This window comes from Phyllobates terribilis, unplaced genomic scaffold (assembly GCF_046119375.1).
Source record: "Phyllobates terribilis strain yellow unplaced genomic scaffold, ASM4611937v1 Scaffold_3__8_contigs__length_932513732, whole genome shotgun sequence".
Classification (NCBI taxonomy): domain Eukaryota; kingdom Metazoa; phylum Chordata; class Amphibia; order Anura; family Dendrobatidae; genus Phyllobates; species Phyllobates terribilis.
Genome location: NW_027362763.1, coordinates 513,327,757 through 513,353,959, shown reverse-complemented (window position 1 = coordinate 513,353,959; position 26,203 = coordinate 513,327,757).

Sequence of the window (26,203 nt, the reverse complement as noted above, 5' to 3'; positions counted from 1 at the left end):
AAAATTATATTGAATTTGCAACCTGATGGAGGTCAGTATAGATGGACTAATAGAACAAGTCCCACACATTGCTACAAGCTGAAATATTTTTTCAGAGCTAGATGCAGAAAAATATTATATTGAATTTGCAACCTGATGGAGGTCAGTATAGATGGACTAATAGAACAAGTCCCACACACTGCTAGAAGCTGAAATATTTTTTCAGAGCTGGATGCAGATAAAAATTATATTGAATTTGCAACCTGATGGAGGTCAGTATAGATGGACTAATAGAACAAGTCCCACAAACTGCTAGATGCTGAAATATTTTTTCAGAGCTAGATGCAGAAAAAAATGATATTGAATTTGCAACCTGATGGAGGTCAGTATAGATGAACTTATAGAACAAGTCCCACACACTGATAGAAGCTGAAATATTTTTTCAGAGCTAGATGCAGATAAAAATTATATTGAATTTGCAACCTGATGGAGGTCAGTTTAGATGGACTATTAGAACAAGTCCCACACACTGCTAGAAGCCTGAATATTTTTTCAGAGCTAGATGCAGATAAAAATTATTTTTAATTTGCAACTTGGTGGAGGTTAGTATAGATGGACTAATAGACCAAGTCCCACACAATGCTAGAAGCCTAAATATTTTTTCAGAGCTAGATGCCGAAAAAAATTATATTGAATTTGCAACCTGATGGACGTTAGTATAGATGGACTAATAGAACAAGTCCCACACACTGCTAGAAGCTGAAATATTTTTTCAGAGCTAGATGCAGAAAAAAATTATATTGAATTTGCAACCCTACGGAGGTCAGTATAGATGGACTAATAGAACAAGTCCCACACTGCTAGAGGCTGAAATATTTTTTCAGAGCTAGATGCAGAAAAATATTATATTGAATTTGCAACCTGATGGAGGTCAGTATAGATGGACTAATAGAACAAGTCCCACACACTGCAACAAGCCTAAATATTTTTTCAGAGCTAGATGCAGATAAAAATTATTTTAATTTGCAACCTGGTTGAGGTTAGTATAGATGGACTAATAGATAGTGTTGAGCCACCCCCGTAGTGTTCGGGTTCGGTTCGGTTCGTCGAACACCGGGATGTTCGAGGAACTGTTCGTCGAACTGTTCGTCGAACACCTTAGAACACCGTCGAACACCGTTAAAACCAATGGCAGGCAAACAAAAACACATAGGAACACATAGAAAACACCTTCAAAGGTGTCCAAAGGCTGACAAAATGCTCAGAAGACGCTTTCTTTAAAAAAGCCGGCCGGCAATTCAGCAGCGGCATACACCGGTACCCAACAATTTAGACATGAAGGAATAGAGCATCTCACATAGATTAGATAGATAGAAACATGTCAGTCACATATATATGAAGTACAGTGACAGTGTTGCTTACTGTACTTGTCATTTAGTGTAAAGGATTTATTAAAAAATATAATAGTGTTTTCGTGCACCGTCTCTTTAAAAAAGCCGGCCGGCAATTCAGCAGCGGTACCCGACAATTTATAACAGACAGAATAGAGCTTCACACATAGATTAGATAGATAGAAACATGTCAGTCACATATATATGAAGTACTGTGACAGTGTTGCTTACTGTACTTGTCATTTACTGCAAAGGATTTATTAAAAAAAATATTAGTGTTTCCATGCACCGTCTCTTTAAAAAAGCCGGCTGGCAATTCAGCATCTGTACCCGACAATTTAGAATAGAAGGAATAGAGAATCACACATAGATTAGATAGATAGAAACATGTCAGCCACATATATACGAAGTACAGTGACAGTGTTGCTTACTGTACTTGTCATTTAGTGTAAAGGATTTATTAAAAAATATAATAGTGTTTTCGTGCACCGTCTCTTTAAAAAAGCCGGCCGGCAATTCAGCAGCGGTACCCGACAATTTATAACAGACAGAATAGAGCTTCACACATAGATTAGATAGATAGAAACATGTCAGTCACATATATATGAAGTACTGTGACAGTGTTGCTTACTGTACTTGTCATTTACTGCAAAGGATTTATTAAAAAAAATATTAGTGTTTCCATGCACCGTCTCTTTAAAAAAGCCGGATGGCAATTCAGCATCTGTACCCGACAATTTAGAATAGATGGAATAGAGAATCACACATAGATTAGATAGATAGAAACATGTCAGCCACATATATACGAAGTACAGTGACAGTGTTGCTTTCTGTACTTGTCATTTAGTGTAAAGGATTTATTAAAAAATATAATAGTGTTTTCGTGCACCGTCTCTTTAAAAAAGCCGGCCGGCAATTCAGCAGCGGTACCCGACAATTTATAACAGACAGAATAGAGCTTCACACATAGATTAGATAGATAGAAACATGTCAGTCACATATATATGAAGTACTGTGACAGTGTTGCTTACTGTACTTGTCATTTACTGCAAAGGATTTATTAAAAAAAATAATAGTGTTTTCATGCACCGTCTCTTTAAAAAAGCCGGCCGGCAATTCAGCATCTGTACCCGACAATTTATAACAGAAAGAATAGAGAATCACACATAGATTAGATAGATAGAAACATGTCAGTCACATATATATGAAGTACTGTGACAGTGTTGCTTACTGTACTTGTCATTTAGTATTAAAATAAAGGATTTATTGTTAAAAAAAATTGTCGTGGGGTTCCCCGTAATTTTAGTCTCTAGCGGAGGTTAAGCAGACAGCTGGGGCAGATGTTTGAAGCCTGGGAAGGGGGTAATACCCACGGAGCTTCCCAGGCTACTAATATCAGCCCCCAGCTGAATACCTAGCCTTTACTAGCTATTAAAATGGAGGACCCCCCCAAAAAAATGACGTGGGGTCCCCCCTAATTTAATTGCTAGCAAAGGCTAGGCAGACAGCTGGGGGCTGATATTAATAGCCCAGGAAGGGAGCCATGAATATTGGCCCCCTCCCAGGCTAGAAACACCAGCCGTCAGCCGCCCCAGAAATGGCGCATCCATAGGATGCGCCAATTCTGGCACTTAGCCTCGCTCTTCCACGCTGCCCTGGTGCGGTGGCAGGGGGTAATAGGGTTGGGGTTGATGTCAGCTTATAATGCCAGCTGACATCAAGCCCAGGTTAGTAATGGAGAGGCGTCTATAAGACACCCCCATTACTAACCCCATAGTCAAAGTTAAAAAAAAAACACAAACACCCAGAATAAAGTCCTTTAATTGAAATAAAGACACAATTCTTTATTGTTCTAAATTAAACCATACTTACCATCACGCCCATTCCAGCTGAAGCCAACGATCTCCTACAATAAAAGAAAAATAATAAAGCAACCTCATCCTTACCTTTCCATGGTTCCCAGGACAGCTTCAGCTCTGCTACATCGAGATGACAGGCTGGACCGCAGCAGAACGCTGCCATCCAGCCTGTCATCCCGCAGACACTGAGAAGCGCAGGCATGCTTGCGCTCCTCAGTGTCTGACTGTGACGGCATCCAGATGAGCCGACAATGAACTCGGCTCACCTCATGTACGTCACTGACAGCGTGGGAAAATTCTCCTGCACTCAGCGCTTCAGCGTGAGAATTTTCCCACGCTGTCAGTGACGTGCATGAGGTGAGCCGAGTTCATTGGACATGACCTCGGCTCATCTGGATGCCATCACAGCCAGACACTGAGTAGCGCAAGCAAGCCTGCGCTTCTCAGTGTCTGCGGGATGACAGGCTGGATGGCAGCGTTCTGCTGCGGTCCAGCCTGTCATCTCGATGTAGCAGAGCTGAAGCTGTCGTGGGAGCCATGGAAAGGTAAGGATGATGTTGCTTTATTATTTTACTTTTATTGCAGGAGATCATTGGCTTCAGCTGGAATGGGCGTGGCGGTAAGTATGGTTTAATTTAGAACAATAAAGAATTGTGTGTTTATTTCAATTAAAGGACTTTTTTCTGGGTGTTTGTGTTTTTTTTAAATACTTTACTAGAAATTCATGGTGGTCATGTCTAATATTGGCGTGACCCCATGAATTTCGGGCTTAGGGCCAGCTGATAATGCCAAGCTGGCCTTAACCCCTTTATTACCCAGTGAGCCACCGCACCAGGGCCCTGGATGAGTTGGGTACAGCGCCAGAAGATGGCGCTTCTATGAACGCGCCATTTTCCGGGGCGGCTGCGGACTGCAATTTGCAGCGGGTGGGGCCCAGAAAGCTTGGGCCTCCCTGCGCTGCAGATTCCAGCCCCCAGCTGCCTATTTGTACCTGGCCAGACACAACAATATAGGGAAGCCCTTTTTTAAAAAAATTATTTCATGAAATAATTAAAAAAAAATTGATGTGGGGCTTCGCACTATATTTGTGTCCAGCCAGGTACAGCAGGCAGGGACGGGCTGCCCCCAACCACCAGCTGCCTATTTGTACCTGGTTGGACACAACAATATAGGGAAGCCCTTTTTTTCTTAATTATTCCATGAATTTCATGAAATAATTTTAAAAAAAAATGCGTGGGGCTTCGCCCTATTTTTGTGCCCAGCCAGGTACAACTAGGCAGCTGGGAGCTGGAATCCGCAGCGCAGGGAGGCCCAAGCTTTCTGGGCCCCACCCGCTGCAAATTGCAGTCCGCAGCCGCCCCGGAAAATGGCGCGTTCATAGAAGCGCCATCTTCTGGCGCTGTACCCAACTCATCCAGGGCCCTGGTGCGGTGGCTCACTGGGTAATAAAGGGGTTAAGGCCAGCTTGGCATTATCAGCTGGCCCTAAGCCCGAAATTCATGGGGTCACGCCAATATTAGACATGACCACCATGAATTTCTAGTAAAGTATTTAAAAAAACACAACACCCAGAATAAAGTCCTTTAATTGAAATAAACACACAATTCTTTATTGTTCTAAATTAAACCATACTTACCGTCACGCCCATTCCAGCTGAAGCCAATGTCTTCTGCAATAAAAGTAAAATAATTAAGCAACCTCATCCTTACCTTTCCATGGTTCCCACGACAGCTTCAGCTCTGCTACATCGAGATGACAGGCTGGACCGCAGCAGAACGCTGCCATCCAGCCTGTCATCCCGCGGACACTCAGAAGCGCAGGCATGCTTGCGCTCCTCAGTGTCTCGCTGTGACGGCATAAAGATGAGACAAGCTCATGTCCAATGAACTCGGCGCACCTCATGCACGTCACTGACAGCGTGGGAGAATTCTCCTGCACTCAGCACTTCAGCGTGAAAATTCTCCCACGCTGTCAGTGACGTACATGAGGTCAGCTGAGTTCATTGGACATGAATGAGCTCACCTCATGCACGTCACTGACAGCGTGGGAAAATTCTCACGCTGAAGCGCTGAGTGCAGGAGAATTTTCCCACGCTGTCAGTGACGTGCATGAGGTGAGCTCATTCATGTCCAATGATCTCAGCTCACCTCATGCACGTCACTGACAGCGTGGGAAAATTCTCCTGCACTCAGCGCTACAGCGTGAGAATTCTCCCACGCTGTCATTGACGTGCATGAGGTGAGCTCATTCATGTCCAATGAACTCAGCTGACCTCATGCACGTCACTGACAGCGTGGGAGAATTCTCACGCTGAAGTGCTGAGTGCAGGAGAATTCTCCCACGCTGTCAGTGACGTGCATGAGGTGCGCCGAGTTCATTGGACATGAACTCGTCTCATCTTTATGCCGTCACAGCCAGACACTGCAGAGCGCAAGCATGCCTGCGCTTCTCAGTGTCTGCGGGATGACAGGCTGGATGGCAGTGTTCTGCTGCGGTCCAGCCTGTTATCTCGATGTAGCAGAGCTGAAGCTGTCGTGGGAACCATGGAAAGGTAAGGATGAGGTTGCTTTATTATTTTTCTTTTATTGCAGGAGATCGTTGGCTTCAGCTGGAATGGGCGTGATGGTAAGTATGGTTTAATTTAGAACAATAAAGAATTGTGTCTTTATTTCAATTAAAGGACTTTATTCTGGGTGTTTGTGTTTTCTTTTAACTTTGACTATGGGGTTAGTAATGGGGGTGTCTTATAGACGCCTCTCCATTACTAACCTGGGCTTGATGTCAGCTGGCATTATAAGCTGACATCAACCCCAACCCTATTACCCCCTGCCACCGCACCAGGGCAGCGTGGAAGAGCGAGGCTAAGTGCCAGAATTGGCGCATCCTATGGATGCGCCATTTCTGGGGCGGCTGACGGCTGGTGTTTCTAGCCTGGGAGGGGGCCAATATTCATGGCTCCCTTCCTGGGCTATTAATATCAGCCCCCAGCTGTCTGCCTAGCCTTTGCTAGCTATTAAATTAGGGGGGACCCCAAGTCATTTTTTTTGGGGGGTCCTCCATTTTAATAGCTAGTAAAGGCTAGGTATTCAGCTGGGGGCTGATATTAGTAGCCTGGGAAGCTCCGTGGGTATTACCCCCTTCCCAGGCTTCAAACATCTGCCCCAGCTGTCTGCTTAACCTCCGCTAGAGACTAAAATTACGGGGAACCCCACGCCAATTTTTTTTAATAATAAATCCTTTATTTTAATAGTAAATGACAAGTACAGTAACCAACACTGTCACTGTACTTATTATAGATGTGACTGACATGTTTCTATCTATCTAATCTATGTGTGAAGCTCTATTCTGTCTGTTATAAATTGTCGGGTAGAGATGCTGAATTGCCGGCCGGCTTTTTTAAAGAGACGGTGCATGAAAACACTATTATTTTTTTTAATAAATCCTTTGCAGTAAATGACAAGTACAGTAAGCAACACTGTCACAGTACTTCATATATATGTGACTGACATGTTTCTATCTATCTAATCTATGTGTGAAGCTCTATTCTGTCTGTTATAAATTGTCGGGTACCGCTGATTAATTGCCGGCCGGCTTTTTTAAAGAGACGGTGCATGAAAACACTATTATTTTTTTTGATAAATCCTTTACACTAAATGACAAGTACAGTAAGCAACACTGTCACTGTACTTCTTATATATGTGACTGACATGTTTCTATCTATCTAATCTATGTGTGAAGCTCTATTCTTTCGGTTCTAAATTGTCGGGTACCGGTGTATGCCGCTGCTGAATTGCCGGCTTTTCATGTTTCACTGTGAGCACTGTTCCCATCGATTTGGGCAATCACTGTAATGCCACAACCACCATGGCTGTGTCATTACAGTGAGTGGCAGACAATCCCTGCATGATTGGTGCTCTAAATAGCGCCAGACATGCAGGGAACGCTTTTGGTGCACGAACAGTTATCGAACATAACCTCGAACAGCCGAATTTTTTGCAAATCGTTCGGGTTCGTCGAACAACTCGAACACCACCCAAAATAGCTCGAATTTGAGATTGGCGAACAGTTCTAGTCGAACACCACTCATCTCTACTAATAGACCAAGTTCCACACACTGCTAGAAGCCTAAATATTTTTTCAGAGCTACATGCAGAAAAATATTATATTGAATTTGCAACCTGATGGAGGTCAGTATAGATGGACTAATAGACCAAGTTCCACACACTGCTAGAAGCCTAAATATTTTTTCAGAGCTAGATGCAGAAAAATATTATATTGAATTTGCAACCTGATGGAGGTCAGTATAGATGGACTAATAGAACAAGTGCCACACACTGCTAGGAGCTGAAATATTTTTTCAGAGCTAGATGCATAAAAAAAATTTTTTGAATTTGCAACCTGATGGAGGTCAGTATAGATGGACTAATAGAACAAGTCCCACACACTGCTAGTAGCTGAAATATTTTTTCAGAGCTAGATGCAGAAAAAAATTATATTGAATTTGCAACCTGATGGAGGTCAGTATAGATGGACTAATAGAACAAGTCCCACACACTGCTTGAAGCCTAAATATTTTTTCAGACCAAAATGCAGATAAAAATTATTTTTAATTTGCAACCTGGTGGAGGTTAGTATAGATGGACTAATAGACCAAGTCCCACACACTGCTAGAAGCCTAAATATTTTTTCAGAGCTAGATGCAGAAAAAAATTATATTGAATTTGCAACCTGATGGACGTTAGTATAGATGGACTAATAGAACAAGTCCCACACACTGCTAGAAGCTGAAATATTTCTTCAGAGCTAGATGCAGAAAAAAATTATATTTTATTTGCAACCTGATGGAGGTCAGTATAGATGGACTAATAGAACAAGTCCCACACACTGCTAGAAGACTAAATATTTTTTCAGAGCTAGATGCAGATAAAAATTATTTTTAATTTGCTACCTGGTGGAGGTTAGTATAGCTGGACTAATAGAACAAGTCCCACACACTGCTAGAAGCTGAAATATTTTTTCAGAGCTAGATGCAGAAAAAAATCATATTGAATTTGCAACCTGATGGAGGTCAGTATAGATGGACTAATAGAACAAGTTCCACACACTGCTAGAAGCTGAAATATTTTTTCAGAGCTAGATGCAGAAAAAAATTATATTGAATTTGCAACCTGATGGAGGTCAGTATAGATGGACTAATAGAAAAAGTCCCACACACTGCTACAAGCCTAAATATTTTTTCAGAGCTAGATGCAGATAAAAATTATATTGAATTTGCAACCTGGTGGATGTTATTATAGATGGACCAATAGACCAAGTTCCACACACTGCTAGAAGCCTAAATATTTTTTCAGAGCTAGATGCAGAAAAATATTATATTGAATTTGCAACCTGATGGAGGTCAGTATAGATGGACTAATAGAACAAGTCCCACACACTGCTAGAAGCTGAAATATTTTTTCAGAGCTAGATGCATAAAAAAATTATATTGAATTTGCAACCTGATGGAGGTCAGTATAGATGGACTAATAGAACAATCTCACACACTGCTAAAAGCTGAAATATTTTTTCAGAGCTAGATGCTGATAAAAATTATATTAAATTTGCAACCTGATGAAGGTCAGTATAGATGGACTAATAGAACAAGTCCCACACACTGCTAGTAGCCTAAATATTTTTTCAGAGCTAGATGCAGATAAAAAATATTTTTAATTTAAAACCTGGTGTAGGATAGTAAAGATGGACTAATAGACCAAGTCCCACACACTGCTAGAAGCCTAAATATTTTTTCAGAGCTAGATGCAGAAAAAAATTATTTTGAATTTGCAACCTGATGAAGTTTAGTATAGATCGACTAATAGAACAAGTCCCACACACTGCTAGAAGGTGAAATATTTTTTCAGAGCTAGATGCAGAAAAAAATTATATTGAATTTGCAACCTGATGGAGGTCAGTATAGATGGACTAATAGAAAAAGTCCCACACACTGCTACAAGCCTAAATATTTTTTCAGAGCTAGATGCAGATAAAAATTATATTGAATTTGCAACTTGGTGGAGGTTATTATGGATGGACTAACAGACCAAGTTCCACACACTGCTAGAAGCCTAAATATTTTTTCAGAGCTAGATGCAGATAAAAATTATATTAAATTTGCAACCTGATGGAGTTCAGTATAGATGGACTAATAGAACAAGTCCCACACACTGCTAGTAGCCTAAATATTTTTTCAGAGCTAGATGCAGATAAAAAATATTTTTAATTTGCAACATGGTGGAGGATAGTATAGATGGACTAATAGACCAAGTCCCACACACTGCAAGAAGCCTATTTTTTTTTTTTCAGAGCTAGATGCAGAAAAAAATTATTTTGAATTTGCAACCTGATGTAGGTTAGTATAGATGGACTAATAGAACAAGTCCCACACATTGCTAGAAGCTGAAATATTTTTTCAGAGCTAGATGTAGAAAAAAATTATATTGAATTTGCAACCTGATGGAGGTCAGTGTAGATGGACTAATAGAAAAAGTCGCACACACTGCTACAAGCCTAAATATTTTTTCAGAGCTATATGCAGATAAAAATTATATTGAATTTGCAACCTGGTGGAGGTTATTATAGATGGACTAATAGAACAAGTCCCACACACTGCTAGAAGCTGAAATATTTTTTCAGACCTGGATGCAGAAAAAAATTATATTGAATTTGCAACCTGACGGAGGTTAGTATAGATGGACTAATAGACCAAGTCCAGTACACTACTAGAAGCCTAAATATTTTTTCAGAGCTAGAAGCAGAAAATATTGTATTGAATTTGCAACCTGATGGAGGTCAGTATAGATGGACTAGTAGAACAAGTCCCACACACTGGTAGAAGCTGAAATATTTTTTCAGAGCTAGATGCCGAAAAAATTATATTGAATTTGCAACCTGATGGAGGTCAGTATAGATGGACTAATAGAACAAGTCCCACACACTGCTAGAAGCTGAAATATTTTTTCAGAGCTAGATGCATAAAAAAATTATATTGAATTTGCAACCTGATGGAGGTCAGCATAGATGGACTAATAGAACAATACCACACACTGCTAGAAGCTGAAATATTTTTTCAGAGCTAGATGCAGATAAAAATTATATTAAATTTGCAACCTGATGGAGGTCAGTATAGATGGACTAATAGAACAAGTCCCACACACTGCTAGTAGCCTAAATATTTTTTCAGAGCTAGATGCAGATAAAAAATATTATTAATTTGCAACCTGGTGGAGGATAGTATAGATGGACTAATAGACCAAGTCCCACAAACTGCAAGAAGCCTAAATATTTTTTCAGAGCTAGATGCAGAAAAAAATTATATTGAATTTGCAACCTGATGAAGGTTAGTATAGATGGACTAATAGAACAAGTCCCACACACTGCTAGAAGCTGAAATATTTTTTCAGAGCTAGATGCAGAAAAAAATTATATTGAATTTGCAACCTGATGGAGGTCAGTATAGATGGACTAAGAGAAAAAGTCCCACACACTGCTACAAGCCTAAATATTTTTTCAGAGCTGGATGCAGAAAACAATTATATTGAATTTGCAACCTGATGGAGGTCAGTATAGATGGACTAATAGAACAAGTCCTACACACTGCTAGAAGCTGAAATATTTTTTCAGAGCTGGATGCAGAAAATAATTATATTGAAATTGCAACCTGATGGAGGTCAGTATAGATGGACTAATAGAACAAGTCCCACACACTGCTAGAAGCCTAAATATTTTTTCAGAGTTAGATGCAGAAAAAAATTATATTGAATTTGCAACCTGATGGAGGTCAGTATAGATGGAATAATAGAACAAGTCCCACACATTGCTACAAGCTGAAATATTTTTTCAGAGCTAGATGCAGAAAAATATTATATTGAATTTGCAACCTGATGGAGGTCAGTATAGATGGACTAATAGAACAAGTCCCATACACTGCTAGAAGCTGAAATATTTTTTCAGAGCTGGATGCAGATAAAAATTATATTGAATTTGCAACCTGATGGATGTTAGTATAGATGGACTAATAGAACAAGTCCCACACACTGCTAGATGCTGAAATATTTTTTCAGAGCTATATGCAGAAAAAAATGATATTGAATTTGCAACCTGATGGAGGTCAGTATAGATGGACTTATAGAACAAGTCCCACACACTGATAGAAGCCTGAATATTTTTTCAGAGCTAGATGCAGATAAAAATAATTTTTAATTTGCAACCTGGTGGAGGTTAGTATAGATGGACTAATAGACCAAGTTCCACACACTGCTAGAAGCCTAAATATTTTTTCAGAGCTAGATGCAGAAAAAAATTATATTGAATTTGCAGCCTGATGGACGTTAGTATAGATGGACTAATAGAACAAGTCCCACACACTGCTAGAAGCCTAAATATTTTTTCAGAGCTAGATGCAGATAAAAAATATTTTTAATTTGCAACCTGGTGGAGGTTAGAATAGATGGACTAATAGAACAAGTACCACACACTGCTTGAAGCTGAAATATTTTTTCAGAGCTAGATGCATAAAAAAATTATATTGAATTTGCAACCTGATGGAGGTCAGTATAGATGGACTAATAGAACAAGTCCCACACACTGCTAGAAGCTGAAATATTTTTTTCAGAGCTAGATGCAGAAAAAAATTATATTGAATTTGCAACCTGATGGAGTTCAGTATAGATGGACTAATAGAACAAGTCCCACACACTGCAAGAAGCTGAACTATTTTTTCAGAGCTGGATGCAGAAATGAATTATATTGAATTTGCAACATGATGGAGGTCAGTATAGATGGACTAATAGAACAAGTCCCATAAACTGCTAGAAGCTGAAATATTTTTTCAGAGCTAGATGCAGAAAAAAATTATATTGAATTTGCAATCTGATGGAGGTCAGTATAAAAGGACGAATAGAACAAGTCCCACACACAGCTACAAGCCTAACTATTTTTTCAGAGCTAGATTTAGATAAAAATTATTTTTAATTTGCAACCTGGTGGACGTTAGTATAGATGGACTAATAGACCAAGTCCCACACACTGCTAGAAGCCTAAATATTTTTTCACAGTTAGATGCAGAAAAAAAATATATTGAATTTGCAACCTGATGGAGGTCAGTATAGATGGACTAATAGAACAAGTCCCACACATTGCTACAAGCTGAAATATTTTTTCAGAGCTAGATGCAGAAAAATATTATATTGAATTTGTAACCTGATGGAGGTCAGTATAGATGGACTAATAGAACAAGTCCCATACACTGCTACAATCTGAAATGTTTTTTCAGAGCTGGATGCAGATAAAAATTATCTTGAATTTGCAACCTGATGGAGGTTAGTATAGATGGACTAATAGAACAAGTTCCACACACTGCTAGAAGCTGAAATATTTTTTTCAGAGCTAGATGCAGAAAAAAATTATATTGAATTTGCAACCTGATGGAGGTCAGTATAGATGGACTAATAGAACAAGTCCCACACACTGCTGGAAGCCTAAATATTTTTTCAGAGCTAGATGCAGATAAAAATTATTTTTAATTTGCAACCTGGTGGAGGTTAGTATAGATGGACTAATAGACCAAGTCCCACACACTGCTAGAAGCCTAAATATTTTTTCAGAGCTAAATGCAGAAAAAAATTATATTGAATTTGCAACCTGATGGAGGTCAGTATAGATGGACTAGTAGAACAAGTCCCACACACTGCTAGAAGCCTAAATATTTTTTCAGAGCTAGATGCAGATAAAAAATATTTTAATTTGTATCCTGGTGGAGGTCAGTATAGATGGACTAATAGAACAAGTCCCACACACTGCTAGAAGCTGAAATATTTTTTCAGAGCTAGATGCAGAAAAAAATTATATTGAATTTGCAACCTGATGGAGTTCAGTATAGATGGACTAATAGAACAAGTCCCACACACTGCAAGAAGCTGAACTATTTTTTCAGAGCTGGATGCAGAAATGAATTATATTGAATTTGCAACCTGATGGAGGTCAGTATAGATGGACTAATAGAACAAGTCCCATACACTGCTAGAAGCTGAAATATTTTTTCAGAGCTAGATGCAGAAAAAAATTATATTGAATTTGCAATCTGATGGAGGTCAGTATAGAAGGACGAATAGAACAAGTCCCACACACAGCTACAAGCCTAAATATTTTTTCAGAGCTAGATTTAGATAAAAATTATTTTTAATTTGCAACCTGGTGGAGGTTAGTATAGATGGACTAATAGACCAAGTCCCACACACTGCTAGAAGCCTAAATATTTTTTCAGAGTTAGATGCAGAAAAAAAATATATTGAATTTGCAACCTGATGGAGGTCAGTATAGATGGACTAATAGAACAAGTCCCACACATTGCTACAAGCTGAAATATTTTTTCAGAGCTAGATGCAGAAAAATATTATATTTAATTTGTAACCTGATGGAGGTCAGTATAGATGGACTAATAGAACAAGTCCCATACACTGCTAGAATCTGAAATATTTTTTCAGAGCTGGATGCAGATAAAAATTATATTGAATTTGCAACCTGATGGAGGTTAGTATAGATGGACTAATAGAACAAGTCCCACACACTGCTAGATGCTGAAATATTTTTTCAGAGCTAGATGCAGAAAAAAATGATATTGAATTTGCAACCTGATGGAGGTTAGTATAGATGGACTTATAGAACAAGTCCCACACACTGATAGAAGCTGAAATATTTTTTCAGAGCTAGATGCAGAAAGAAATTATATTGAATTTGCAACCCTACGGACGTCAGTATAGATGGACTAATAGAACAAGTCCCACACACTGCTAGAAGCTGAAATATTTTTTCAGAGCTAGATGCAGAAAAAAATTATATTGAATTTGCAACCTGATGGAGGTTAGTATAGATGGACTAATAGACCAAGTTCCACACACTGCTAGAAGCCTAAATATTTTTTCAGAGCTAGATGCAGAAAAGTATTATATTGAATTTGCACCCTGATGGAGGTCAGTATAGATGGACTAATAGAACAAGTCCCACACACTGCTAGGAGCTGAAATATTTTTTCAGAGCTAGATGCTGAAAAAAAAATTTTTGAATTTGCAACCTGATGGAGGTCAGTATAGATGGACTAATAGAACAAGTCCCACACACTGCTAGAAGCTGAAATATTTTTTCAGAGCTAGATGCAGATTAAAATTATATTGAATTTGCAACCTGATGGAGGTCAGTATAGATGGACTAATAGAACAAGTCCCACACACTGCTAGAAGCCTGAATATTTTTTCAGAGCTAGATGCAGATAAAAATGATTTTTAATTTGCAACCTGGTGGAGGTTAGTATAGAGGGACTAATAGACCAAGTCCCACACACTGCTAGAAGCCTAAATATTTTTTCAGAGCTAGATGCAGAAAAAAATTATATTGAATTTGCAACCTGATGGACGTTAGTATAGATGGACTAATAGAACAAGTCCCACACACTGCTAGAGGCCTAAATATTTTTCCAGAGCTAGATGCAGATAAAAAATATTTTTCATTTGCAACCTGGTGGAGGTTAGTATAGATGGACTAATAGAACAAGTACCACACACTGCTTTAAGCGGAAATATTTTTTCAGAGCTAGATGCAGAAAAAAATTAGATTGAATTTGCAACCTGATGGAGGTCAGTATAGATGGACTAATAGAACAAGTCCCACACACTGCTAGAAGCTGAAATATTTTTTCAGAGCTAGATGCAGAAAAAAATTATATTGAATTTGCAACCTGATGGAGGTCAGTATAGATGGACTAATAGAACAAGTCCCACACACTGCTGGAAGCCTAAATATTTTTTCAGAGCTAGATGCAGAAAAAAATTATATTGAATTTGCAACCTGATGGAGGTCAGTATAGATGGACTAGTAGAACAAGTCCCACACACTGCTAGAAGCCTAAATATTTTTTCAGAGCTAGATGCAGATAAAAAATATTTTAATTTGTATCCTGGTGGAGGTCAGTATAGATGGACTAATAGAACAAGTCCCACACACTGCTAGAAGCTGAAATATTTTTTCAGAGCTAGATGCAGAAAAAAATTATATTGAATTTGCAACCTGATGGAGTTCAGTATAGATGGACTAATAGAACAAGTCCCACACACTGCAAGAAGCTGAACTATTTTTTCAGAGCTGGATGCAGAAATGAATTATATTGAATTTGCAACCTGATGGAGGTCAGTATAGATGGACTAATAGAACAAGTCCCATACACTGCTAGAAGCTGAAATATTTTTTCAGAGCTAGATGCAGAAAAAAATTATATTGAATTTGCAATCTGATGGAGGTCAGTATAGAAGGACGAATTGAACAAGTCCCACACACAGCTACAAGCCTAAATATTTTTTCAGAGCTAGATTTAGATAAAAATTATTTTTAATTTGCAACCTGGTGGAGGTTAGTATAGATGGACTAATAGACCAAGTCCCACACACTGCTAGAAGCCTAAATATTTTTTCAGAGTTAGATGCAGAAAAAAAATATATTGAATTTGCAACCTGATGGAGGTCAGTATAGATGGACTAATAGAACAAGTCCCACACATTGCTACAAGCTGAAATATTTTTTCAGAGCTAGATGCAGAAAAATATTATATTGAATTTGTAACCTGATGGAGGTCAGTATAGATGGACTAATAGAACAAGTCCCATACACTGCTAGAATCTGAAATATTTTTTCAGAGCTGGATGCAGATAAAAATTATATTGAATTTGCAACCTGATGGAGGTTAGTATAGATGGACTAATAGAACAAGTCCCACACACTGCTAGATGCTGAAATATTTTTTCAGAGCTAGATGCAGAAAAAAATGATATTGAATTTGCAACCTGATGGAGGTTAGTATAGATGGACTTATAGAACAAGTCCCACACACTGATAGAAGCTGAAATATTTTTTCAGAGCTAGATGCAGAAAAAAATTATATTGAATTTGCAACCCTACGGACGTCAGTATAGATGGACTAATAGAACAAGTCCCACACACTGCTAGAAGCTGAAATATTTTTTCAGAGCTAGATGCAGAAAAAAATTATATTGAATTTGCAACCTGATGGAGGTTAGTATAGATGGACTAATAGACCAAGTTCCACACACTGCTAGAAGCCTAAATATTTTTTCAGAGCTAGATGCAGAAAAGTATTATATTGAATTTGCACCCTGATGGAGGTCAGTATAGATGGACTAATAGAACAAGTCCCACACACTGCTAGGAGCTGAAATATTTTTTCAGAGCTAGATGCTGAAAAAAAATTTTTTGAATTTGCAACCTGATGGAGGTCAGTATAGATGGACTAATAGAACAAGTCCCACACACTGCTAGAAGCTGAAATATTTTTTCAGAGCTAGATGCAGATAAAAATTATATTGAATTTGCAACCTGATGGAGGTCAGTATAGATGGACTAATAGAACAAGTCCCACACACTGCTAGAAGCCTGAATATTTTTTCAGAGCTAGATGCAGATAAAAATGATTTTTAATTTGCAACCTGGTGGAGGTTAGTATAGAGGGACTAATAGACCAAGTCCCACACACTGCTAGAAGCCTAAATATTTTTTCAGAGCTAGATGCAGAAAAAAATTATATTGAATTTGCAACCTGATGGACGTTAGTATAGATGGACTAATAGAACAAGTCCCACACACTGCTAGAGGCCTAAATATTTTTCCAGAGCTAGATGCAGATAAAAAATATTTTTCATTTGCAACCTGGTGGAGGTTAGTATAGATGGACTAATAGAACAAGTACCACACACTGCTTTAAGCTGAAATATTTTTTCAGAGCTAGATGCAGAAAAAAATTATATTGAATTTGCAACCTGATGGAGGTCAGTATAGATGGACTAATAGAACAAGTCCCACACACTGCTAGAAGCTGAAATATTTTTTCAGAGCTAGATGCAGAAAAAAATTATATTGAATTTGCAACCTGATGGAGGTCAGTATAGATGGACTAATAGAACAAGTCCCACACACTGCTGGAAGCCTAAATATTTTTTCAGAGCTAGATGCAGATAAAAATTATTTTTAATTTGCAACCTGGTGGAGGTTAGTATAGATGGACTAATAGACCAAATCCCACACACTGCTAGAAGCCTAAATATTTTTTCAGAGTTAGATGCAGAAAAAAATTATATTGAATTTGCAACCTGATGGAGGTCAGTATAGATGGACTAATAGAACAAGTCCCACACATTGCTACAAGCTGAAATATTTTTTCAGAGCTATATGCAGAAAAATATTATATTGAATTTGCAACCTGATGGAGGTCAGTATAGATGGACTAATAGAACAAGTCCCATACACTGCTAGAATCTGAAATATTTTTTCAGAGCTGGATGCAGATAAAAATTATATTGAATTTGCAACCTGATGGAGGTTAGTATAGATGGACTAATAGAACAAGTCCCACACACTGCTAGATGCTGAAATATTTTTTCAGAGCTAGATGCAGAAAAAAATGATATTGAATTTGCAACCTGATGGAGGTCAGTATAGATGGACTTATAGAACAAGTCCCACACACTGATAGAAGCTGAAATATTTTTTCAGAGCTAGATGCAGAAAAAAATTATATTGAATTTGCAACCTGATGGACGTTAGTATAGATGGACTAATAGAACAAGTCCCACACACTGCTAGAGGCCTAAATATTTTTCCAGAGCTAGATGCAGATAAAAAATATTTTTCATTTGCAACCTGGTGGAGGTTAGTATAGATGGACTAATAGAACAAGTACCACACACTGCTTTAAGCGGAAATATTTTTTCAGAGCTAGATGCAGAAAAAAATTAGATTGAATTTGCAACCTGATGGAGGTCAGTATAGATGGACTAATAGAACAAGTCCCACACACTGCTAGAAGCTGAAATATTTTTTCAGAGCTAGATGCAGAAAAAAATTATATTGAATTTGCAACCTGATGGAGGTCAGTATAGATGGACTAATAGAACAAGTCCCACACACTGCTGGAAGCCTAAATATTTTTTCAGAGCTAGATGCAGAAAAAAATTATATTGAATTTGCAACCTGATGGAGGTCAGTATAGATGGACTAGTAGAACAAGTCCCACACACTGCTAGAAGCCTAAATATTTTTTCAGAGCTAGATGCAGATAAAAAATATTTTAATTTGTATCCTGGTGGAGGTCAGTATAGATGGACTAATAGAACAAGTCCCACACACTGCTAGAAGCTGAAATATTTTTTCAGAGCTAGATGCAGAAAAAAATTATATTGAATTTGCAACCTGATGGAGTTCAGTATAGATGGACTAATAGAACAAGTCCCACACACTGCAAGAAGCTGAACTATTTTTTCAGAGCTGGATGCAGAAATGAATTATATTGAATTTGCAACCTGATGGAGGTCAGTATAGATGGACTAATAGAACAAGTCCCATACACTGCTAGAAGCTGAAATATTTTTTCAGAGCTAGATGCAGAAAAAAATTATATTGAATTTGCAATCTGATGGAGGTCAGTATAGAAGGACGAATTGAACAAGTCCCACACACAGCTACAAGCCTAAATATTTTTTCAGAGCTAGATTTAGATAAAAATTATTTTTAATTTGCAACCTGGTGGAGGTTAGTATAGATGGACTAATAGACCAAGTCCCACACACTGCTAGAAGCCTAAATATTTTTTCAGAGTTAGATGCAGAAAAAAAATATATTGAATTTGCAACCTGATGGAGGTCAGTATAGATGGACTAATAGAACAAGTCCCACACATTGCTACAAGCTGAAATATTTTTTCAGAGCTAGATGCAGAAAAATATTATATTGAATTTGTAACCTGATGGAGGTCAGTATAGATGGACTAATAGAACAAGTCCCATACACTGCTAGAATCTGAAATATTTTTTCAGAGCTGGATGCAGATAAAAATTATATTGAATTTGCAACCTGATGGAGGTTAGTATAGATGGACTAATAGAACAAGTCCCACACACTGCTAGATGCTGAAATATTTTTTCAGAGCTAGATGCAGAAAAAAATGATATTGAATTTGCAACCTGATGGAGGTTAGTATAGATGGACTTATAGAACAAGTCCCACACACTGATAGAAGCTGAAATATTTTTTCAGAGCTAGATGCAGAAAAAAATTATATTGAATTTGCAACCCTACGGACGTCAGTATAGATGGACTAATAGAACAAGTCCCACACACTGCTAGAAGCTGAAATATTTTTTCAGAGCTAGATGCAGAAAAAAATTATATTGAATTTGCAACCTGATGGAGGTTAGTATAGATGGACTAATAGACCAAGTTCCACACACTGCTAGAAGCCTAAATATTTTTTCAGAGCTAGATGCAGAAAAGTATTATATTGAATTTGCACCCTGATGGAGGTCAGTATAGATGGACTAATAGAACAAGTCCCACACACTGCTAGGAGCTGAAATATTTTTTCAGAGCTAGATGCTGAAAAAAAATTTTTTGAATTTGCAACCTGATGGAGGTCAGTATAGATGGACTAATAGAACAAGTCCCACACACTGCTAGAAGCTGAAATATTTTTTCAGAGCTAGATGCAGATAAAAATTATATTGAATTTGCAACCTGATGGAGGTCAGTATAGATGGACTAATAGAACAAGTCCCACACACTGCTAGAAGCCTGAATATTTTTTCAGAGCTAGATGCAGATAAAAATGATTTTTAATTTGCAACCTGGTGGAGGTTAGTATAGAGGGACTAATAGACCAAGTCCCACACACTGCTAGAAGCCTAAATATTTTTTCAGAGCTAGATGCAGAAAAAAATTATATTGAATTTGCAACCTGATGGACGTTAGTATAGATGGACTAATAGAACAAGTCCCACACACTGCTAGAGGCCTAAATATTTTTCCAGAGCTAGATGCAGATAAAAAATATTTTTCATTTGCAACCTGGTGGAGGTTAGTATAGATGGACTAATAGAACAAGTACCACACACTGCTTTAAGCTGAAATATTTTTTCAGAGCTAGATGCAGAAAAAAATTATATTGAATTTGCAACCTGATGGAGGTCAGTATAGATGGACTAATAGAACAAGTCCCACACACTGCTAGAAGCTGAAATATTTTTTCAGAGCTAGATGCAGAAAAAAATTATATTGAATTTGCAACCTGATGGAGGTCAGTATAGATGGACTAATAGAACAAGTCCCACACACTGCTGGAAGCCTAAATATTTTTTCAGAGCTAGATGCAGATAAAAATTATTTTTAATTTGCAACCTGGTGGAGGTTAGTATAGATGGACTAATAGACCAAATCCCACACACTGCTAGAAGCCTAAATATTTTTTCAGAGTTAGATGCAGAAAAAAATTATATTGAATTTGCAACCTGATGGAGGTCAGTATAGATGGACTAATAGAACAAGTCCCACACATTGCTACAAGCTGAAATATTTTTTCAGAGCTATATGCAGAAAAATATTATATTGAATTTGCAACCTGATGGAGGTCAGTATAGATGGACTAATAGAACAAGTCCCATACACTGCTAGAATCTGAAATATTTTTTCAGAGCTGGATGCAGATAAAAATTATATTGAATTTGCAACCTGATGGAGGTTAGTATAGATGGACTAATAGAACAAGTCCCACACACTGCTAGATGCTGAAATATTTTTTCAGAGCTAGATGCAGAAAAAAATGATATTGAATTTGCAACCTGAGGGAGGTCAGTATAGATGGACTTATAGAACAAGTCCCACACACTGATAGAAGCTGAAATATTTTTTCAGAGCTAGATGCAGAAAAAAATTATATTGAATTTGCAACCTGATGGAGGTCAGTATAGATGGACTAATAGAACAAGTCCCACACACTGCTAGAAGCTGAAATATTTTTTAAGAGATAGATGCAGAAAAAAATTATATTGAATTTGCAACCCGACGGACGTCAGTATAGATGGACTAATAGAACAAGTCCCACACACTGCTAGAAGCTGAAATATTTTTTCAGAGCTAGATGCAGAAAAAAATTATATTGAATTTGCAACCTGATGGAGGTTAGTATAGATGGACTAATAGACCAAGTTCCACACACTGCTAGAAGCCTAAATATTTTTTCAGAGCTAGATGCAGAAAAGTATTATATTGAATTTGCACCCTGATGGAGGTCAGTATAGATGGACTAATAGAACAAGTCCCACACACTGCTAGAAGCTGAATTATTTTTTCAGAGCTAGATGCAGAAAAAATTATATTGAATTTGCAACCTGATGGAGGTTCGTATAGATGGACTAATAGACCAAGTCCCACACACTGCTAGAAGTCAAAATAATTTATCAGAGCTAGATGCAGAAAAAAAATTATATTGAATTTGCAACCTGATGGAGGTCAGTATAGATGGACTAATAGAACAAGTCCCACACACTGCTAGAAGCTGAATTATTTTTTCAGAGCTAGATGCAGAAAAAATTATATTGAATTTGCAGCCTGATGGAGGTCAGTATAGAAGGACTAATAGAACAAATCCCACACACTGTTAGAAGCCTAAATATTTTTTCAGAGCTAGATGCAGATAAAAATAATTTTTAATTTGCAACCTGGTGGAGGTTAGTATAGATGGACTAATAGATCAAGTCCCACACACTGCTAGAAGCCAAAATGTTTTTTCAGAGTTAGATGCAGAAAAAAATTATATTGAATTTGCAACCTGATGGAGGTTAGTATAGATGGACTAATAGACCAAGTCCCACACACTGCTAGAAGCATAAATATTTTTTCAGAGCTAAATGCAGAAAAAAATTATATTGAATTTGCAACCTGATGGAGGTCAGTATAGATGGACTAATAGAACAAGTCCCACACACTGCTACAAACTGAAATATTTTTTCAGAGCTAGATGCAGAAAAATATTTTTTTGAATTTGCAACCTGATGGAGGTCAGTATAGATGGACTAATAGAACAAGTCCCACACACTGCTAGAAGCTGAAATATTTTTTCAGAGCGAGATGCAGATAAAAATTATTTTTAATTTGCAACCTGGTGGAGGTTAGTATAGATGGACTAATAGACCAAGTTCCACACACTGCTAGAAGCCTAAATATTTTTTCAGAGCTAGATGCAGAAAAGTATTATATTGAATTTGCAACCTGATGGAGGTCAGTATTGATGGACTAATAGAACAAGTCCCACACACTGCTAGGAGCTGAAATATTTTTTCAGAGCTAGATGCAGAAAAGAATTATATTGAATTTGCAACCTGATGGAGGTCAGTATAGATGGACTAATAGAACAAGTCCCACACACTGCTAGAAGCTGAAATATTTTTTCAGAGCTAGATGCAGAAAAAAATTATATTGAATTTGCAATCTGATGGAGGTCAGTATAGAAGGATTAATAGAACAAGTCCCACACACTGCTAGAAGCCTAAATATTTTTTCAGAGCTAGATGTAGATAAAAATTATTTTTAATTTTCAACCTGGTGGAGGTTAGTATAGATGGACTAATAGACCAAGTCCCACACACTGCTAGAAGCCTAAATATTTTTTCAGAGTTAGATGCAGAAAAAAAATATATTGAATTTGCAACCTGATGGAGGTTAGTATACATGGACTAATAGACCAAGTTCCACACACTGCTAGAAGCCTAAATATTTTTTCAGAGCTAGATGCAGAAAAGTATTATATTGAATTTGCACCCTGATGGAGGTCAGTATAGATGGACTAGTAGAACAAGTCCCACACACTGCTAGGAGCTGAAATATTTTTTCAGAGCTAGATGCTGAAAAAAAATTTTTTGAATTTGCAACCTGATGGAGGTCAGTATAGATGGACTAATAGAACAAGTCCCACACACTGCTAGAAGCTGAAATATTTTTTCAGAGCTAGATGCAGATAAAAATTATATTGAATTTGCAACCTGATGGAGGTCAGTATAGATGGACTAATAGAACAAGTCCCACACACTGCTAGAAGCCTGAATATTTTTTCAGAGCTAGATGCAGATAAAAATGATTTTTAATTTGCAACCTGGTGGAGGTTAGTATAGATGGACTAATAGACCAAGTCCCACACACTGCTAGAAGCCTAAATATTTTTTCAGAGCTAGATGCAGAAAAAAATTATATTGAATTTGCAACCTGATGGACGTTAGTATAGATGGACTAATAGAACAAGTCCCACACACTGCTGGAGGCCTAAATATTTTTCCAGAGCTAGATGCAGATAAAAAATATTTTTAATTTGCAACCTGGTGGAGGTTAGTATAGATGGACTAATAGAACAAGTACCACACACTGCTTTAAGCTGAAATATTTTTTCAGAGCTAGATGCAGAAAAAAATTATATTGAATTTCCAACCTGATGGAGGTCAGTATAGATGGACTAATAGAACAAGTCCCACACACTGCTAGAAGCTGAAATATTTTTTCAGAGCTAGATGAAGAAAAAAATTATATTGAATTTGCAACCTGATGGAGGTCAGTATAGATGGACTAATAGAACAAGTCCCACACACTGCTGGAAGCCTAAATATTTTTTCAGAGCTAGATGCAGATAAAAATTATTTTTAATTTGCAACCTGGTGGAGGTTAGTATATATGGACTAATAGACCAAGTCCCACACACTGCTAGAAGCCTAAATATTTTTTCAGAGCTAGATGCAGAAAAAAATTATATTGAATTTGCAACCTGATGGAGGTCAGTATAGATGGACTAATAGAACAAGTCCCACACACTGCTAGAAGCCTAAATATTTTTTCATAGCTAGATGCAGATAAAAAATATTTTTAATTTGTATCCTGGTGGAGGTCAGTATAGATGGACTAATAGAACAAGTCCCACACACTGCTAGAAGCTGGAATATTTTTTCAGAGCTAGATGCAGAAAAAAATTATATTGAATTTGCAACCTGATGGAGTTCAGTATAGATGGACTAATAGAACAAGTCAGACACACTGCTAGAAGCTGAAATATTTTTTCAGAGCTAGATGCAGAAAAAAATTATATTGAATTTGCAACATGATGGAGGTTAGTAAAGATGGACTAATAGAACAAGTCCCACACACTGCTAGAAGCTGAAATATTTTTTCAGAGCTAGATGCAAAAAAAAATTATATTGAATTTGCAACCTGATGGAGGTCAGTATAGGTGGACTAATAGAACAAGTCCCACACACTGCTAGAAGCCTAAATATTTTTTCAGAGCTAGATGCAGATGAAAATTATTTTTAATTTGCAACCTGGTGGAGGTTAGTATAGATGGACTAATAGACCAAGTCCCACACACTGCTAGAAGCCAAAATGTTTTTTCAGAGTTAGATGCAGAAAAAAATTATATTGAATTTGCAACCTGATGGAGGTTCGTATAGATGGACTAATAGACCAAGTCCCACACACTGCTAGAAGTCAAAATAATTTATCAGAGCTAGATGCAGAAAAAAAATTATATTGAATTTGCAACCTGATGGAGGTCAGTATAGATGGACTAATAGAACAAGTCCCACACACTGCTAGAAGCTGAATTATTTTTTCAGAGCTAGATGCAGAAAAAATTATATTGAATTTGCAGCCTGATGGAGGTCAGTATAGAAGGACTAATAGAACAAATCCCACACACTGTTAGAAGCCTAAATATTTTTTCAGAGCTAGATGTAGATAAAAATAATTTTTAATTTGCAACCTGGTGGAGGTTAGTATAGATGGACTAATAGATCAAGTCCCACACACTGCTAGAAGCCAAAATGTTTTTTCAGAGTTAGATGCAGAAAAAAATTATATTGAATTTGCAACCTGATGGAGGTTAGTATAGATGGACTAATAGACCAAGTCCCACACACTGCTAGAAGCATAAATATTTTTTCAGAGCTAAATGCAGAAAAAAATTATATTGAATTTGCAACCTGATGGAGGTCAGTATAGATGGACTAATAGAACAAGTCCCACACACTGCTACAAACTGAAATATTTTTTCAGAGCTAGATGCAGAAAAATATTTTTTTGAATTTGCAACCTGATGGAGGTCAGTATAGATGGACTAATAGAACAAGTCCCACACACTGCTAGAAGCTGAAATATTTTTTCAGAGCGAGATGCAGATAAAAATTATTTTTAATTTGCAACCTGGTGGAGGTTAGTATAGATGGACTAATAGACCAAGTTCCACACACTGCTAGAAGCCTAAATATTTTTTCAGAGCTAGATGCAGAAAAGTATTATATTGAATTTGCAACCTGATGGAGGTCAGTATTGATGGACTAATAGAACAAGTTCCACACACTGCTAGGAGCTGAAATATTTTTTCAGAGCTAGATGCAGAAAAGAATTATATTGAATTTGCAACCTGATGGAGGTCAGTATAGATGGACTAATAGAACAAGTCCCACACACTGCTAGAAGCTGAAATATTTTTTCAGAGCTAGATGCAGAAAAAAATTATATTGAATTTGCAATCTGATGGAGGTCAGTATAGAAGGATTAATAGAACAAGTCCCACACACTGCTAGAAGCCTAAATATTTTTTCAGAGCTAGATGTAGATAAAAATTATTTTTAATTTTCAACCTGGTGGAGGTTAGTATAGATGGACTAATAGACCAAGTCCCACACACTGCTAGAAGCCTAAATATTTTTTCAGAGTTAGATGCAGAAAAAAAATATATTGAATTTGCAACCTGATGGAGGTTAGTATACATGGACTAATAGACCAAGTCCCACACACTGTTAGAAGCCTAAATATTTTTTCAGAGCTAGATGCAGAAAAAAATTATATTGAATTTGCAACCTGATGGAGGTCAGTATAGATGGACTAATAGAACAAGTCCCACACATTTCTACAAGCTGAAATATTTTTTCAGAGCTAGATGCAGAAAAAAATGATATTGAATTTGCAACCTGATGGAGGTCAGTATAGATGGACTTATAGAACAAGTCCCACACACTGATAGAAGCTGAAATATTTTTTCAGAGCTAGATGCAGGAAAAAATTATATTG